We start from the raw sequence: 19,063 nt of genomic DNA, 5'->3' as shown, positions 1-19,063 counted from the left end.
AAGGAATAAAGAAACGCATGCCGGGCAGTGGTGGCACACGCCTTTAATCCCAGCACTTGGGAGGCAGAGGCAGGCAGATTTCTGAGTTCGAGGCCAGCCTGGCCTACAGAGTGAGTTCCAGGACAGCCAGGGCTACACAGAGAAACCCTGTCTCGGGGGAAAAAAAGGGGGGGCATTTTGTTACAATTCTTAATTCCAAAGGAAAGACTTTCTATTAGGACTTAAGTATAGAGGCTTCTAGAACATTCTTTCACCCCCTCTCTATCCCTAAGAGACTTCTCTCTATTCTTGACTTGTTAAATATTCCCTTGCTTTTAAAGGATGAAACGTAATTCACCGCTGGTAAAGTTTGCCATTTAAAAGTAGCAGTCTGTGGTATTTACGCCATCATCTCTCTCCTGTGACTTCCTATCCCACAGTCCTCTCCCAGGAGAGATGAGAAAGGAATTGGCTGGAACTTTCCCTGATGTGTTTCCTAAGCAATCCAAGGCTGTGGTCCTAAAGCCTGCTCCATCCCTCTGGCACAGACATGCCCCTCTCTGGAATTTCCAGGATATCCTATGCATGCCCCTGGACTCCTGCCATGAACAGACAAGTTGAGCTCCCAGTAAAGTTTTCCATGGATTAGAGCCTCTTCTTGTGTGTTAGAAAGTTCCTTTACCCTGGGAGCCAACAGGGAAGTCAGATCTTGAGGACAGAGACTTCAGATTCATGTGTCTTAACTACTTTCTCCCCCGGATGAGGAAACAGGGCCGAGAGACTAAGCTGAACAACTTAGTCATGGCGCCATGAAGACCGGAAGCCAAGTCTTCCCATGTTTTGGCCACAACCTTCTCTACTATCTGATACTTTCAACAATCAACATTAAGTGGATACAGTCAGTGGTGGCCTCAGAGTCAGAAGAGAGGAATGCTGTTCACAGCGGCCCCATCGATGACTTCTTCCCTAAGATTGCCCATGGCTTCTGTGTTTGGCCTCAGGTTAATGGCAGAGTAATTATTAGCTCAGGTTGATGGAATACCACAACTAGCTCCTACCAGCTCTCAAGAGCTGATTTTCATAGTTATGGGAAACTTGCAAAAAGCATGATTGGGTTTAAAAATTAAGTTCACACATTTTTATAATTCAATGTATTATATTAGAAACACACAATGCATACTCAAAACACCACTTCTTAATGGTTTTATTATATGTTCTTATTGTCTGTGCTTAGGGGATTGTTTGAGGTTGAATCTGTTGTGAATGTTCAGGGATGCCACATTGTGTCTTGAAATGGGCCACTCTTGGAGTATATAACTATAGGAATAGGCAAATGTCACCCATGGACATTTTTATCTGCTTTTTTTTTTTTTTTTTTCATTTCCAAACCACCAACAGGTCCACAATGGACGATACCAGGACTCCACCTGAGCAGCCTTCAGGCTGCCTTGGGACTCTCATTCCACGGTGACTGTTCAGCAGCCACACTACATAGGGAATAAGCTGAGATCCATCCCATAGTGCTGTGGCCTCCTCAGGAAGCGGCTGAAGGGAGCCCACTCAAAGGAAGGCTCACTTGAATCTGAGCATCTCCTTCTGCCCTTCAGTGCATTCATTAAATATGTGAGTGTTAGGCTTCCAGGCACCTTGCTGGGCCTGGAAGATGGCAAATGCCAAGAGCAGGCATTCCCCTACCTTTTTAAAGGACGAGTAGAACCTACTTGGGCCAAGGACTCTGTTTACTTGGGGAATCACGTGACTCTCCAGCTCAACTCACAAGTGCTGGGACCACATAACCACACCCGTTATAACTCATAATCTTAATGGTCTCTTCCAGGTTTAAGATACTGTGAAAGTTTTTTTTTCCCCTACCATGTTAAAACCTCTCCTTCCATTCGAAGATTCTGTCTGTTCTAGACATGATTGCTCCTCCTGCCTGTCTGTCAATTTCACTAAGTCAATGACTCTTCATGGCTGCTCATTCACTGGCTTCTGTTCTCAAACCTAAACTGCCTCCAAAAGGGCACCCATTAAAAGTCCAAACTGTACCCTCCCCCACAGCTCTGAGTATGGGACCTGGAATCTGAATCTTTACTGAAGCATTTCAGAGATTCTCACGTGGATAGAACAAAAAGCACATTTTCACAACCTGTCTTGCGTCAATAAGGGCTGTTTCTTTTGTTCCTCTTTCAAGAGGATTCATTTTTCCCACTGTAGTCCCACTATCTTGATTGCCACGATTACCAACACAGTCCTTTGATGTTTTATTTATGCTACCAGTTTCCATCAACCCTGTACTTTCTTGACATAGACGGGGCTTGGATCAGTTTGAAGCTAGGAGGTTACCCATCAGATTGAGGGAGTTAAAGAAAAACCCAGCAGTTAAAACTGTCATTCAGAGTATGAACACTTGGGGGCAGCATTGCTCTACTTTCTTTAGTGTCCAGGAGAGGCTGGAAGTTTTGACTTGCGCTGCCAAGGTCGGTGTGAATTTCATTTTGATCTGCTTTTCATCCTCTGTAACTTTGTGTAATTTAGACAGACGGTGACTCCGTGAGGATCATGTTGCTTGCAATAGAGGCTGGGCATGTTCTCATTTTCATCATGGGCTTGGGGCATAGTGTTTGTAGTCACATCCAGATATGAGCAAGGATGGAGATGAAGACAAGTTAGGAAAGCCTGAAAATGTCTAGATTTTGAGAAGTCATTTGCCTGTTTTCTGGCCAGGACTTAAAACAGATTTTACAGACAATGGATGAGAGAGGTCTATAATTTACTGATTACCTCCTTGGTGCTAAAGCTTCTCATTTGATTATTTGAAAAATCTTTTTTAAACGCTTTATTTGTTTTATTTTATATGTATGAGCGTTTAGCCTAGATGTCTATATGCATCCCTGGTGTCCCATGGAGGCCCAAAGAGGTGGCAGGATCCCATGGAGCTGGAGTAACAACCAGCTTTGAGCTGAGATAGGGGTGCTGGGAACCAATCCTGGGAACCTGAGTTAGCTAGAAGAGTCGTAAGTGCTCTTAAGCATTGACCCATCTCTCCAGACCTGTCATTTAATTCCTACCACAATCATTTATTCAAGACAGAAAACTTCAGGCCTGGAGACAGTGAACCCCAGAGAGATCTCTCCAAACCCGACTTGCTCTCGGCAGACAGCGCTGTTCACTGGTCAGCATTCACAGCAAAGCTGATTTCCTAGTGGTTCTCTCGCGGCAGGCCAGTGGGTTCTACAACATCTGTCTGCACCCAGGAAGGAAGGCACAGGGAGCCTCCGTGCTGAGCAGCAGAGACAGTGTAATTCTCTTCCACTTCCAAGGGCAGAGCAGAGAAAGACATCAAGGAGAGGAAGGGAAATGAAGCATTTTTAAGTGAATGGGCAAACGCAGTCCCAGCTGTAGCTGAAATCAATGAAGTAAAAATAGACTTTGAGCAAACCCAGAATGAAGGTCCCCTGGGCTTAGAGACTCACATCTTCAGTTTCCTAAGGACATCTACTATTCCTCTCCCATCTGCAGACTTCTGCTGTGACTCCAAAGCTGCTGGAGGGACATGCAGCTGGAGCCATACACCATACACAAAACACACAAAGGCCTAGTAGCTCTTTTTCCTTGCTTATGCTCAGTGAGGGCAAGATAGAACAGAGCTCCAGAAGACTGAAAACACAGATACACAAACAGAGTTCAAGAGAGCTGAGTGTAGAAATGGTGCAGTGTCATTTAGGGACATGTTTAACTTGACAGGGGCAGGGTAAGAAGGGGAAGATGGGCATCTGAGTAGCCCTGTGAGGGCGTCCGAGTAACACTGTGATGGCGTCCAAGTAACACTGTGATGGCGTCTGAGTAATATTGTGAGGGTGTCTGAGTAATACTGTGATGGCGTCTGAGTAACCCTGTGAGGGCGTCTGAGTAACCCTGTGAGGGTGTCTGAGTAACACTGTGAGGGTGTCTGAGTAATATTGTGAGGGTGTCTGAGTGACACTGTGATGGTGTCCGAGTAACACTGTGATGGCGTCTGAGTAGCACTGTGATGGTGTCTGAGTAATACTGGGAGGGTGTCTGAGTAACACTGTGATGGCGTCTGAGTAATACTGGGAGGGCGTCTGAGTAACCCTGTGAGGGCATCTGAGTAACACTGTGAGGGTGTCCATCTGAGTAATGCTGTATGGGTAGATGCTGAAGCTACTGAGTGAAGAATAGTAAGCACTGATCCTGTTTATGCAGCCAGGTATTTTTGTACCTAATACAAAATAATGTCTATTATTAGTGTGCATGTGTGTGTGCATACATGTGGGCACGAGTGTTTGTGTGCGTGCATATGTGTGTGTGTTTGTGTGCACATGCACACATGAGCACACGAGCATGTGTTCATATATTGGGAAGAGCTTCTTCAGACTGTTGGAAGTTCTTCACTTGGTCCCATCCTATGTCACATGAGAATTGTGTTAACCTAGTCACTACATCACCAAGAGCCCTTCTGTAGCCATCCTTTGAGCTGGACCCTGTGCTTTCCTAACCACATCATAACCCACAGTATGGGATGGAAGAGCAGCAGACACATAAACAAGGAGAAGAAAAGAGAGCGAAAGGAAGGCAGAGGAGAGAGGACCAAGATGGCTTCTTAATGATAAATGAAGCCATCAGACCCTGTTTAACGATCCCCTCTTGGGTCTTTATTTTTGAAAAGCAGGAAAAAGAAAATAGAAACAATGACAATAACTTCTATTGACTTTCTAGATTTCTGTTTCCCCCGTGCATGGATTTTCTTGAACAACTCAAGAGAACATATTTCTGAAGTCTCTTTAAGGTCTATTAATTTTGACACGGGCAATCAAAGGCTATCATCAGCCCGTTTATATGAGTTGTTTTGCTGGGGAATTGAGCCACCGTCTCCTGGGCCTTCTCCCTCCTTGACTCTCTGCAAAGCTGCTATCATTTTCTTCTCTTATACTGCCTTTATTTGCACTCCCTGTACATGGAAGACTGGGGTATTGATCAAGTCAGAGGCAGCAGGACTTCTATGGCTGGTTTCAAAAAACACGGTAAGAAAAGATACTGCCTATTCCCTTAAAGCTGGAAGGGACCACTGTGATTGTTAATTATGTCTGGGTGTGGTGCTGCGATGCCGGAACTTGTGAGTTGAAATCAGGAGGTTAAAGTTCAAGATCATCCTCAGCTACACAGTGAGTCTGAGGCCAGCCTAGGCTACATGAGCCCTTGTTTCAAAGAAGCAAAAAAAAAAAAAAAAAAAAAAAAAAAAAAAAAAAAAAAAAAAGGAACCAGAATCAAACACAGAAAGATCGTGAGCTATTTTCGTGGACCTGGGAGTCAGAACAACTAATGGCCTAACTCAAGGACACTAGCTAATTAGTGGTATAGCAGCTAGGTCTGAGAGGAACTCAATCCATCAGCTAGTAAATACTGATCGATGACCATAGGCCTCCCATGCCCACAAAGGGCTGGGGCCGAATTGACAATGCATATCAATATGAAGGGGGATAAGATAAAAATCCAGAAAGTACTAGCGTTATTGGAGGCATGGCTGCCTACTTCACGATGCTCATGTCAGGGTTTACAGAAACCCTTAACTCCCCGGGAGGGCGGATTTCAGTAGATTATAGAGACACTCCTCCCCTGGAAAGGGTGATAGTTAATGCAGAGGCTCGTATTTAGTCAAAGTGTTGAGAATAAATGATCTAGCCCCTGCTCTCTAGAGACCTCTCACGCAGAAATGCGGGCATATATTCACCAAGTGGAGTATGCCAGTCCATAGCCATCTGTAGACAAAGACACACTGAGTGAGCTTTCAGTGTAAACGGGCGTACCCCAAATGCATGAAAATTAAAATCTTTGTGCCCTAGGGTGATCATTTATATCATTCATGATTCTCTTTGTACAATCTCAGGACTTTCCTCTGCTGCATAGCACCCCCTTTCGCAGGCTTGAGTCACCCCAGGGCTCACAGTCCCAACTGCCATCTCCAATCTCCTCTGACTCAATGAATGGCTCCTGCATTTGCCCAGTTGCCCTGGCCAGCACTGGAGCCATGCTCATCGCCTCTCTCACAATCCAAAGCTAACTCACTGGTGAATGAGGACTGGAATATAAAAATAGAATATAAAAATATTTCTCGGATGTGAACATGTTTATCATCTCTGCCTTCATCAGCCAGCCCCTTACTGCTGGTTTCTCAGAGGACTGAAACAACCAGAGGATCCCTAGTTCCCATGCCTTCCCTCCGATAGTTGTTTTCCCACACATTAGCCAGACTGACCCTTGGACAGTGTAGAACACACACCCTCTCTAGCATTTAGAATGAAACTGAGATCTCAGTGTGGTCCAGGGACTAGTCTGATGGCCTTTGAGACTTTGCTTCATAAATGTCTCTGTCTCTCTCTGTTTTTCCTCCTCTTCCTCCTTGTCACCTCCTCGTAGGAACGACATGGTTGCTAGCCTGGAACACAGAAAGTGTTCAGGCCTTCTAAAGTCTGTCCCTACAGCATGGGGATAAGTTTTCTGTCTGAGATGCCCAGGTCTTATCCTCTACCCTTATGCCAGTGTCAATTTAGATGTCACATCTCATCCCAGGATGAAACCAGCCTTCCCCATATGCTCCAGCACTGGGCTCTGCTCTGTTCTCTTCCCAACACATGTCTCCACTTGCTTCTGATTCATCATTTTTCTTAAACCTATAGAGTGTCCATCTCAGTAGAACTCAGGCTTTCTGAAGCCAGGAGGTTTCAAGTTTTGTGCTCTCTGTTGGATCTATGAGGATTCAGCCACACAGCATACTCTTAGAAGCTATTTATGGGTAGATGGATGGATGGACAGATGGATGGATGGATGGATGGGTGGGTGGGTTGGTGGATGGAGGGATGGATGTGGGATATGAATTTATTTATGAATGGATGGATGGATAAATGGATGGGTAGGTGGATAGATGGATGGATGGGTTGATGGATGAATGGGTGGGTGGATAGATGGATGGATAGATGGGTGGGTGGATGGATGGACGAATGAATGGGTGGTTGGGTGGATTGATGGATGGATGGATGGGTAGATGGATGGGTGGGTGAGTGGGTGGGTAGGTAGGTGGGTGGGTGGATAGATGGATGGATAGATGGGTGGGTAGGTGGATGGATGGATGGATAGATAGATGGATGGGTGGGTGAGTGGATTGATGGATGGATGGATGGGTGAGTGGATGGATGGATGGATAGATGGGTAGGTGGACAGATGGATGGATAGATGGGTGGGTAGGTGGATGGATGGATGGATGGATAGATAGATGGATGAGTGGGTGGGTAGGTGGATGGATGGATGGATGGATGGATGGATGGATGGATGGATATGGGGCATGAGCTCATTTCTTTCCCTGGTATACATGAGTTCTGAGGGGATTGAATCCTTTTGGGAGGAACATAGCTTAACCACACTTGGCCTCTTCAGCAACAGTGGCAGGCCAGTGCTCATAACCTCATTCCTCTTTTCAGATTCTCTGAAAAAACAGATGTCTTAGGACTACCTGGGAAGTCTGCTCCCTATAGCTGATATCATGTCACTCTGGAATCTTCTACTGTTATCCCACTCTAGACCTTGTTTCTATCTCGGTCCATTACCCTGAAGAGGTTGATGGGCTTCCCTCTCTTGTTTACAGAGGTTGGCTCCCCTCTCCTGCTCACTAGGAAGATGTGGGCTAGCGTCTCTGGTTACAGCTTTGCACATGTAAGTTTCCTGGTTGGGTCTCAAGACCCGTTCCTTTTAGTATGCCTCTGTCCCTCAGAGGTTGGTTTTTGGCTTTGTTTTTTTCTAAAACAGAGACTTCTGCTAAGAGGGGAGTCTTAACAAGAAAAGGAAGGAGAGAGGATGGAGAGACCAGGAAAAAAGTGGGATCTGGTTGGCAGTGTCTAACTGTCCCTTGGAATATCTTAGCTCTCCAGTACCCATGGTAAAATTCCATCTTACTATCCTCCTTGGGAAATGTAAGGGATCCAGATGATGTTCCCTGGCTCTCTAGGTCTCCAGGTTCCCTTTTAGGTGAAGAATGGTCCATGGGACAGGCCCGTCTCCTCCATGCCTCAGGGGATGCCACCAAAGGCATTAGTGATGGCATCCTTTATAAAGTTTTGATTCCCAAAAAAACTCATTCATAAAATATTGAGCTACTCTGGAGACAGATTATTAGGCTGGAACCCCTTCTCATCCTCCGAACAAGCTGGGAAACCCCGTCTGTCCTCCTTCCCCCAACCCTACCTGCTTAGAGAAAACTCTGGACTAACAAGTCATCACCTGCCCCCATCTCTGTGTCACTGGCAACCCATCTAAGAGTGGCAGCCCAGGGGCTCAGTTTTTGACCATATACGAGCATGACCCCAGCTGCTAGCTGACTTGTCATCCCTCCTCATCTAAGGCCCATAAAACCCCTTCTGTAGCCTAGGCCTGTGACTTCACTGACTTTCACCTGTGAGATCGGTGAACCTACCAGAGAGTTGCCTCCTAATAAACCTGCCTTTATTTACTTTTAATCTGGTCTAATCTGGCCTATATCTGCATCATGGAGGGAGAGAAAATGTCTCTCACAAACCACTTGTCTTTTCATTTGATCGATAAGGAAAAAGAGGGATAAGGAAAAAGAGGGACAGAAACAATAGATGACTTACCTACCCATTATGGCGGGTCTGGCCCTATAGGCATAAGTGTTTGAATGCTTGGCCCATAGGGAGGTACTATTAGGAAGTAGGCTTTGTTGGATTAGATGTAGCTTTGTTGGAGGAAATGTGTCACTGTAGGGACAGGCTTTGAGGTCTCCTATGTTCAAGCTACTTCCAGTGTGGCTTCCAGTCCCCTTCTGATACTTGTGGATCAAGATGTAAAAATCTTTGCTCTCCCAGAACCATATCTGCCTGCATATTATCATGCTTCCCACCATAACGATAATGGACTAAACCTCTGAAACTGTAAGCCAGTCCCAATTACATGTTTTTCTTTATAAGAAAAGCAGAAACCTTTATAAGGTTGCCTTGGTCATGGTGTCTCTTCACAACAATAAAGCCCTAACTAAGACACCCATGATGATGGAGATGGTAGTTTTAAAGCTAGGAGTTGAGATCTTAACTGCTACCCAGAGAATCTCTTCTGGATCCCAGGATGCTGCAAGGATTGACTCTCTCCCACAAAATGTGCATGCTCTCACTCCACTTAGCAAATAATTCCTCAAAATGGTCAAGTCTGGAAAAGTACCCCATCCACCCAAAATTGTTGCATAAGACCCTGCCACATTTATCTCAAATTATCACCTCTTCCCATCCAACCCCCACACTTTCCAAATCCCAACCCCACACTTTCAAACAAGTACTTAGAGTTTAGGCATCTCTCCAGACAGTCAGAAAAATCTGTAAAAAAGATCCTTATCTTTTTGGAAGAAATTTTCACTTTAAAGTTTCAGTTAATGACTTCCCCAGCAGTGGAGCAAGTGCACCTTCAAATGTCAGCTCTACACAAGAGAGAAAAGCTTCAAGTCCAAACCTGAACAGAAAATCCTATATCAAGTGCTACCAGGTGCTGTGGAGCTTATTTAAGCTCCCAGGATTAGCACCTCCTCCTTCATCCGCACCCCTAAAAGTGATGATGGGAGCCCCAGATGTGTGCAAGAAAGCGTTGCTTTCTTCTTAGCAGCATGAAAAGTGGTCACGTGACAGGTGACGTCGCATGACCTTGCTTTCCAAAGGCAGTGATAAATCGGCACTCCTGGAGAATCTAAGAGTCAGTATTCACGGTATTGATAGTTTTCATGTATTAATCCTTTTAGTAATACTCCACCCGGGAGAGGAACAAACACATAAGACAAACAACTATGAAAAGAACCACCTCGTTCAAAGGCTTGCTGCTTCTCCTGGGAGCAGCTTACGCATCACCTGTGTACAAATAGGATGGCTGAGTTGGCGCAGAAGGGAGCCCAGCAGAGACTCACTCCCCAAGACCCCGGGAGAGCTCAGCTGGAGGAGTCTCCCCCTGCAAGGAAAGCTGCAGTCAGACGTTATTCTAATCCAGCCCTACCGAATTCAATACAAACACTGAGAACACAATACACGGTTAGAAAACAGACCACAGCCAGAGCAGGTTGCCACGGGCTGTTCAGCTGGCTGCCTGGCATCTAAGGAGCAGCCTGGGAGCTAAATGCTGATTTGGATGCAACAGCAACATACTGAATGTTCCGGCCTTCATTTTAGCTCACTTGCGTGGAGTGCAGTAGGCTCAGGATTAACGTTAGGCCCGGGGTCCCATTGAGACTTCTCCGCCTGCTTGAGGAGATCTTACTTCTGAGGAACAGGCTCTCCCAGTGCCTCTTCTGGGAAAGCCTGCTGCAACTCAGGGGAGCCCTCCTCAAATGTGACCACTTCTCCCTAGTGTTTGTTAGTCCTGTGCCTAGTTTATAGTAACCCACTGGGTTGCTAGCTGCACACAAAATATGATTTTAGTTTACTTTTTTTTTTTTTTCTGTCCCCAAACAAGCTGCATGGGAGTGGACAGTTCCTGGGCACTTCTGTTTGGCAGTAGTTTAACTCTATTGTCTTAAGTCTTGCATCATAAATTTAGAGACGGGGAAAACATTAGAAAATAGCTGAACTTGAGCGTGAGAATTCTCTGCTTGCCATTACGTTCCATTTATCCTTCTTGGATTTTAAGAAATTATTTATTTCTTTAATGTGCATGTGCTTGTATGAGTTTATGTAAGGGCCCATGGAGGCCAGCAGAGGAGGGCATCAGATACCCTGGAATTTGAGGCAAAGACAGTTGTGAGCTGCCATACGAATGCTGGGAACTAACCCCAGATCCTCTGAAATGGCAGTAAGTGCTCTTGGCTGCTGAGCCATCTCACCAGACCTCCAAAATCTCCAGTTTTACAAAGTTATTCTTCTTTTAGACTGTCATACGCATACGGGTGTGTGTGGGTGTGTGTGTACAGGTGAAGGTGTTCATGGAGGTCAGAGCTATTGGGATCCCTCTGGTACTAAAGTCCCAGGAGATATGAGCTGCTGGATGTGGGTACTGGAAACCTAACTGAGATCCTCTGCAAGACCAGCAAGTACTCCTACCTGCTGGGCCACCTCTGCAGCCCCCTTCTTGTATTTTAGGCAATGGAAAGGTTAGTGGTTTAAAACAATGAGTAAGGAAAAGGCATAAGTTTCCATAGTTATCGAGGCTCTTTTTACCCCTAAAATGAATAATAATTCCAATTATAACTATCCCACAGGACTATTGCAAGGCTCAAATAAGATAATGTGCATATGAAAGCTCTTTGCTGGGAGGAAAGCATGATATGGGTAGAAGGTGTTATTATCCCTTTAATCTTTCTAGTCTCATAATGGAGAAAATTTTCCAAAGACAAATTGGGAGCTCATTTCCATCTCTCAGCTGCCTCCCTGCTACATGATGTCCATGTCAATTAAATGCTGCAGAAGAGTGTGGCAGGATCCAAACAAACAGCAGTGTGGAGCAGATTTGTCATCCCTCCAGCGCCGCTGGAGACAGGCAGAATTCTCCTTCAGGCTTCTGGAATGCATCACTAGCTAAGGCACTAATCCACATAAGGCCACAAATAATGTCATCTGACAAGACCTCCATTTCATATATCCAAATTTTCTGTTCCTCCATCAAGAACATCCTGCAGGAGAGTGTGGCTATTGTCTGTGAGGGTAGCGGGCGGCATCTCTGGAAGTAGATGTACCACAACTGCCTGGGCCTTCATTCTTTGTGACTGACAGACTCACTCTCTGAGAATAGTAGCCACTTTCCCGTTACTGGGAAGAGATACCTTACAGAAATGGTTTAGGAGAGAAAGGGTTCATTTTGGCTGACCGTTTGAGGGTACAATCTACCCAGGATGCATAAGTCTAACACCAGGCTTCATGAGGGTTTGGTGGTAGGAAGGAACAAGGCAGCTGCATAGTCAAGAAGCATAGAGAGATGGATGCTGGTGCTTACCTCGCCTTCTCCCTCTTACTCCAAACCCCAGCTTACGAGTGGTACCACTCACTCTAGAAGCTCCATCACAGACATGCCCAAAGACTTGTCCCCTAAATGATTCCAGATCCTGTCACATTGGCCATCAATATCAACTACCGTACCAAGGCACGAAAAGTGATGACCACTCATGGCTCTCAGTTGAACCTGGGAATTGTCCTCAGCCCAAGATAACCCAAGCCCCATCTTCTCAGATCTCTATGATTGGTAGTCATATGGAGGGTGCTCTCAAGGTGGGATGCTTCTGAGGGTGTCTAGAGGTCTCTAGAAAATAGACTGATGCTGTCATATAGCTGCTCAATTTGTATCCCTTTGCCTGGACCTGTATTATGTGTCCTTTCCAGATATTGTCCCTAGAATCTGTGTTAATCTCTAAGGGGATCAGCCTGTGACACATTCAAATGATTTCATGATAAATGGTTGCTGGTCTGCAGGGACATGCTAAGTCCTCAGAAGCTGGAGGAATCCCATGTCAGTCCATGTCTCCAAGCCAGATGTTCAGTTATCAACAGCGTTTTCCAGTTATTCCAGGAGTGAAGTGAGTACTTGGCAAATTTGAGGTGGGGCAGTGAGCTCTGGATGAGGAGAGAAGTAACAGTCTTTTTTTTTTTTTTTTTTTTTTTTTAAGCATTTTTAAATCTTTACTATTAATACTCAGGACATTAGGAATTTCCAGATTTTTTTCAGTAGCATTTGTAGAACCACTTTTGGTAACAAATACAGTAGGAGTTTGCATCCAATTTAGAACACATAATGTTGATCCTGAATCTGTTCTGGCTAAAAACAGGGCTGGCGCTATGATGAGTGTTCTATAGAACGAGAATCTACAAAAAGCCAGGTTTCACATTTGTCTCATGTTTGCAGTAGCACTGTCTATACCTGTCTCTGAGTAAAGGAAAACAAAAATCAAAGTGTGGCAAGAGGGACTTGCAGAACTCTGCAAACATAATCATTGTTCTAACCCTCTTTAAAAACAAACAAATGAAAGGTCTACAGAGCTCTGTCCGGGAAATTGCTATGCTAAAATTCCATTATCAGGAGTTCCTTATTTATCACCAGCAGAAAGTACAATACAATTTTCAAAAGTGAACAGTCTTAAATTTAGCCTGTTTTTCTGCTAAGCTGTTAAATGTATTTATAGTAAAGGAGGAAAAGATTGTCATTTCTTTATAAGTTTGTATAGCGCCCTCCTCTGAGTGAAATGAGACATCCTTTCATTTTGCATATCTTTATTAATGGAATGTCCATGAGGAAGGGGGCTGTGAATCACAGAGGTCCCTGAGAAAGTTGGTGTGCTGCCAGCCACCAGGTGGTCCTGGAACTCGTTTAGTTTTCAGATTAGGAGTAAAAAAGAAGCGGTGATAAGCATGGTAGTGAAGGGAATGCTGGGCTTCGTATCAGATATGGCGAGTCCAACCAGTGTCTTGAATCCTTCGAAAACAGGCAGTGGGACACACAGGCTTCAGCACCTGCAGCATTAGCTGCAGAAGTCAGTGTGCATCCAGACCACAGACAATTTAGAAATGCCAGAGAACATCCTTTCAGATCCAAGAAGTAAGAAAGGCAGTTTGCTAAGCGGTAGAACCATGAAGCTGAGCACCAGGATCGTGCATCCATTGGGAACAGAGTTGAGCAAACAGCATGGACTGGAGTTGTTATTTCCTAGCGTGTACTTACAAACTATTTCAGCAAAAGAGGATGCAGCCCCTGGGAGAAACAAAGCGCGTCCCCGTGGCTCTTTGTAGATTCTCGTTCTATAGCTCATCGCAGCACCAACCCTGTTTTTAGCCAGAGAGGAGTTAACAGTCTTAGCAGCATTCGTGCCCTTGTCTTCCTCATTCCGAGGATGCATATCTCAGTCTCCTGCAATCCGATTTGAAAGCTCTTTGTTCTGCAACCTAAGAGGCCCAGACTCAGAAGGAACGTCATCTGTTGCAGAATGGCAGGCCTGTGAACAGAGGTCCTTCCTTCCCATCTAGCTCATGGCTTAGTCCTGGAGTTTGTGTTCATGTATGCCAACTCTCTTGCATAAAGCCACATGGGCTCACTCCTTCCTTCCTTCCTTCTTTCTTTCTTTCTCTCTTTCTCTCTCTCTCTCTCTCCCTCTCTCTCTCTTTCTCTCTCTCTCTCTTCCTTTCTTCCTTTCTTTCTCTCTCTTTCTTTCTTTCTTTCTTTCTTTCTTTCTTTCTTTCTTTCTTTCTTGTACTCTGCATGAAAAGTAACACTCTGAAACTGTAAGGTAGCCCTAGTTAAGTGTTTTTTTTTTTTTTAAATATGAATTGCCTTGGTTGTAGTCTCTTCACAGCAATAAAACCCTAACAAAGACACAGTTCAACAAGTCTAAGAAGGTGACACTGTGCTGTGCCGCACCAGAGGCTTAGTGTCCCCTTGATTGAACACTGATTTCTCCTTCCTAAGAGTATATACATGTACACATACACATACATATACATCATATGCACACACATCCATATATACATATACATATACATATACATACATATATGCCTGAAACCCAGCACTCAGGAGTCTAAGGTTAGAGGATTACTTGAGTCCATGAGTTCAAAACTAGCTGTGCCAATATAGCAAGACTTCTTTTTTTTTTTCATTTCCTTTTTCTTTCTTCCTTTCTTTTTCTCTTTTTCTTTTCTGGTCCAACACTTCCCCTGCCTCTAAGATCTGCTGGAACCAAAAAAGCTCCCAGGTCAAAGCAGTTGACTTTCAACCATGCTTTTCAATGACTAGGCCAGCCATGAGACTACTGGACAAAGGACTTCAAATGCCATCTGCTCTCAGGAGTTCCCATAGCCCCTACCTGGAGAGGGTATATTTGTGTCTTCACATGACTTGTCTGATGGCAAAATTGGTGAATCAGTTTAACAACACCCACGTCTCCTAACTCAGAGTGCTCTGTTTCTTGTGTTGAAGGAGAACTACCCAAAGTTGACTATTTCAAAGACCCTTTCCCTAATGCTAAAGGTCAAGGATACCGTACAGGTCTATTTTCCTTAGAGTTTTGATAGCTGCGTGATAGAAGAAGCTTGTCCACCACTGTCATCCAGCAAAGAAGTGACAGAGAATGGGAAGGGGACACTTGCTGTGTTCTTGACTTCTGCAGCTGTGGCCAGCTTTTCTTGGTCAGGGCACCCCAGTCGCCCATCCCCCATTCTTCCCCTACAGGGCACCTCTCTCTCCAATATGCAGATGGCCCCTTGGCTAGGTGAAGAGGAATAACTGCTAGGTTTCAGGCTTTTCTTGAATCTGAGATAATGCAGGGTTTAATCTGAGCTGCTTTAGTTGACCAATTAAATACACCGTGCTCGCTAGGTCTGTGCTTAGGCAGGAGTTGTGAGAAATCCTGAGAGCAGTGGTACACCCCTCCCACCCCCAAGGTTAGCAGTTCCTTTTACAGAACCACCACTCTCCCAGCATGCTCCTCCCCTGACCAGGCACATTGCTGCCCAGGAGATTTTAGGTCAGTACTGACCTGGTTTCCTGAAATTACACCTTACAAGCCAGATAACTCTGAGGATGCTGCTCCGATGTGATGTTCCTGCAAAACCCATGCTGAAACGTAATGACTATCGAGACAGTTTTAAGAGATGGAAACTTTAGTTAGAGATGGGGTTCTGGGGATCCTGTATTGGGGCTGTTAATGAAGAAATTGTTACAGGAGTGGACTCCTACAAATAGGATATTTGGCCTATATCGCCACTCCAATCTGTATGATAGCCTCTGGCATGTTATGATCTAGCAAGAGACTCCAGACGAGATGGCTCTTTCTGGCCTTGAACTTTGTAGCCTTTCCAAACAGACTTCTTCTATTCAAAATGTGTATAGTCTATAGTATGCTATAGCAACAGAAACTAGTCTAAAGTAGAGACATTTGCAACCTGGTACCCAAGTCCCTGGAGAAGAAGGAAAGATGGGGACTTATGTGTCTTGGTAGATGGGGTAAGGCCCATCTAACAAAATTTGGGGCTTTCAGGAAGTGTGAAAGATTCAGAGAAAACTGAAATCAGCCAGACTAGGAACAATTAGAAAGGTGCCTTGGGGAACTCCAGACCTGCCAAGATGTTCTTTGACTGTCCCAAAGCACCTCAAGGCACACTGGAAAATACTAGTGACAGCATCACTAGGAAGAAGAGAGAAGAGAAAGTGAGGCACACTGGCTGGACCACTTCTAGAATATTGTCCAAGCAGCTGGTTTGAAGCTGGCTAACGAAATACCAATCAACTTACTCTGTTCTGTCCTTGGTTATGAAGCTAATTCTAAATGAGTTCCAGGGAAAGGATGGGGCTCACCCAAACTTTAGGAGGGGCATGGAGAGGGGAGAAAGAAACTGTGCAATTCCCAGACAGTATTTAAAATTTCTAGAGGTCTAAAAACAATGTTAAGGGGTCTACCTGCTATAGAAGAAGCTCTGAAAGAGGGAGAACACGGGCCTTCCCTTGCAGGTGAGAACAGGGCAGGTGCATGGAATCAGTGGGCCCTATCAGGTTTGCAGTGCTCACCAGAGAAGAGGCTATTCCAGGAGAGAGCCAGGTTGACTCCCATGCTGCAGCTTGGAGATTAATGTGCAGACAAGGGGGACCCATGAGTGTCATTTATTTAGACTTTCAAAAAGACTCCATGCAGGAGGGCTGTTTCTAGAAGTCACTGTGGAATTTGGAATTTAAAGAACCAGCTTTCTGAGGTTGAGCAATGGAGATTGCTTACCTTTTCTGGATGCCAGAGCTGTGTGCCGTGCTATGAACTGCTTGTGTTGCTGAGCCCCGCAGGACAGTTGCTAAGGAGATCCACCTCCCCTCTCCCCATAAGATGTGAGCCTTTGCTCTCTCTGCCTTGAGATTTCCATCCATTTCTGCATCCAACCTGAAGTATACAATAAACATGTGTGTTGGATCCCCCAAGTAGAATGAACCTACCTCAGGGCAGGACAACGTCTTATCCATTCTTGTATTCTGCCCTACACTAGTAATTGGGATTCTCTAACCCTAGCCTAGAGAATGCCAGTGTTCAGACCCCATGATACTAACCACTGAGTTCATTATGGCCCTGCGATGGTTTGAATCTGAACTGTGCCCCACAAGCTCACATTCTGAGTGCTTACTCCAGGTGATGGATGCTATTTTGGCTGGGAAGCCTTTAGGAGGTGGAGCCTGGTTGGTGAAAGCCGGGCCAGTGCAAGTGGATCTTTGAAGCCAAAACCCAGTTCTACTTTGTCTGCTTCCCGGTCCACCATGACATAAGGAACCTGTATAGCACACTCACACCTTCAAGCTTTGCTATGCCCACCCACCATGATGGATTGAGACTCTCTACAACTGTGAGCTAACATATTTTTTTCTTTCCTTAAGTGATCTCGAATGAGTGTCTCTGAAACTACCCTTCTCCATCTATCACACATAACTTCTATGTCCCTTCTTGGTGAGTGAGATCACTGCATCCAGCTGGCAGTGCTCCCCACTGTCTCCCCATCACTTGCTCCTCACAGTCATGAAAGCAGTCAGGTCATCCCTAGCCTCCTCCCCAGAGCTCCTGGTCCTCTTCACACTATGGTAGATCCCAGGGATCTGCATATCTCTGTCTTTTAAGCATTGGAATTACAAAGGTATGCCACTACGGTGGTATTCTTTTTTTCCCAACGTGAATTCAGGAGCTTGAATGTGGGTCTTTATGATGCTTGTGAATGAGCTATTGTCCTTATGTGATACTTTATTGCTCAAGTAACTTTCCTCATTCTTCTGCCACAGGACCTTTGCATATGCTACTGCCTCCACCTTTGAACTCCTTTCTCTTTTATCTGTGGTAGGAAGACTCTGTAGATAGGCCTTGTCAAGCTGTCTCCAGAACAGGATACACATGTCTCCTGGGGCAACACACAATGATGCAGTGGGAAGGAAGAAAAAACCAGACACACCATGCAAGGCACACATAGTGGCAGAAAGATACAATCCTAGCACTTGGGAAGCTGAGGGAGGAGGGTCACCAGCTCCAGGTCTGTCTCAAAATGAGGAATAAGAGGAGATGGAAGGGGAGGAGGAAAGGGGAAAAAAGGCAGAGGAGAAAGAGGAAGGTGAAGGAGGAAGGGAAAGGGAGGGGAAGATGATAAGCGTGGAGGAGAAGAGGAAGAGACCGGAGATGGATGGAGAGGAGGAGACAGGGAATAAGAAGTATATCCTGAGGTTTGAGGCTGAATAGAAGAAATCAATTCATCTAATTGATCTCATCTAATCAATAGGCTAAAGAGGGGCTGCTTTTGTGTAAGTAGAGAGTCAGGAGCTTTGAACACCACACCACACACAGGGGGTGCTGAGGAAGAACACCCCCTGTGCTCATGCCCAACTCATGTTTCATTCATGGGAGCTCATGGGTTACATTCGTCAGTAGAGACCGACTCTCATGAAATGGGACATGGCTTAAAGGGAATCCAATGAAGAAGCCATAGATTGCAGGTCACACTCATTATGTGAGTGCAGGTGACACCTGAAGGTCACACTCATGATGTGAGTGCAGGTGACACCTGAAGGTCACACTCTTGATGTGAGTGCAGGTGACAACTGAAGGTCACACTCTTGATGTGAGTGTAGGTGACACCTATGTTTTCAGTAGTGACACCGGTGTTGCTTCAAACCTGTTCTTTGTCAACCGTGCCATGACAGAAGAGCAATCAGACCACTTAAGAGTTTCTCCCAAATAACACAAACATATTGTGCAGTCTTTTTGAAATGTCGACGTGTTTCTATGCTGAGCTTCCCCTTCTACAACTCTTCTCATCCCAGCATAATGATTGATGGTGATAGTGCATACAGATAAATGTGCAGCCCTTAGCACATGTAGGGAGGCACATATACTTAGGAGCCTGCATTTTTTGTCTATTTTTTTTTGTTTGTTTTCTCACTGAAATGTGTGGCCAAGACTATGGACAATGCTGGAGGACTGAAAGAAATGGAGAGAACTTGGGATCAGAAGAGGGAAGTGCTGCGAACATAGTCCACATGCACACAGGCTAACCTGAGAACATAGTCCACATGCACACAGGCTAACCTCAGT

This window comes from Mastomys coucha, unplaced genomic scaffold, assembly GCF_008632895.1.
Source record: "Mastomys coucha isolate ucsf_1 unplaced genomic scaffold, UCSF_Mcou_1 pScaffold20, whole genome shotgun sequence".
In the NCBI taxonomy this organism is placed as follows: domain Eukaryota; kingdom Metazoa; phylum Chordata; class Mammalia; order Rodentia; family Muridae; genus Mastomys; species Mastomys coucha.
This window is presented reverse-complemented; position numbering follows the sequence as displayed.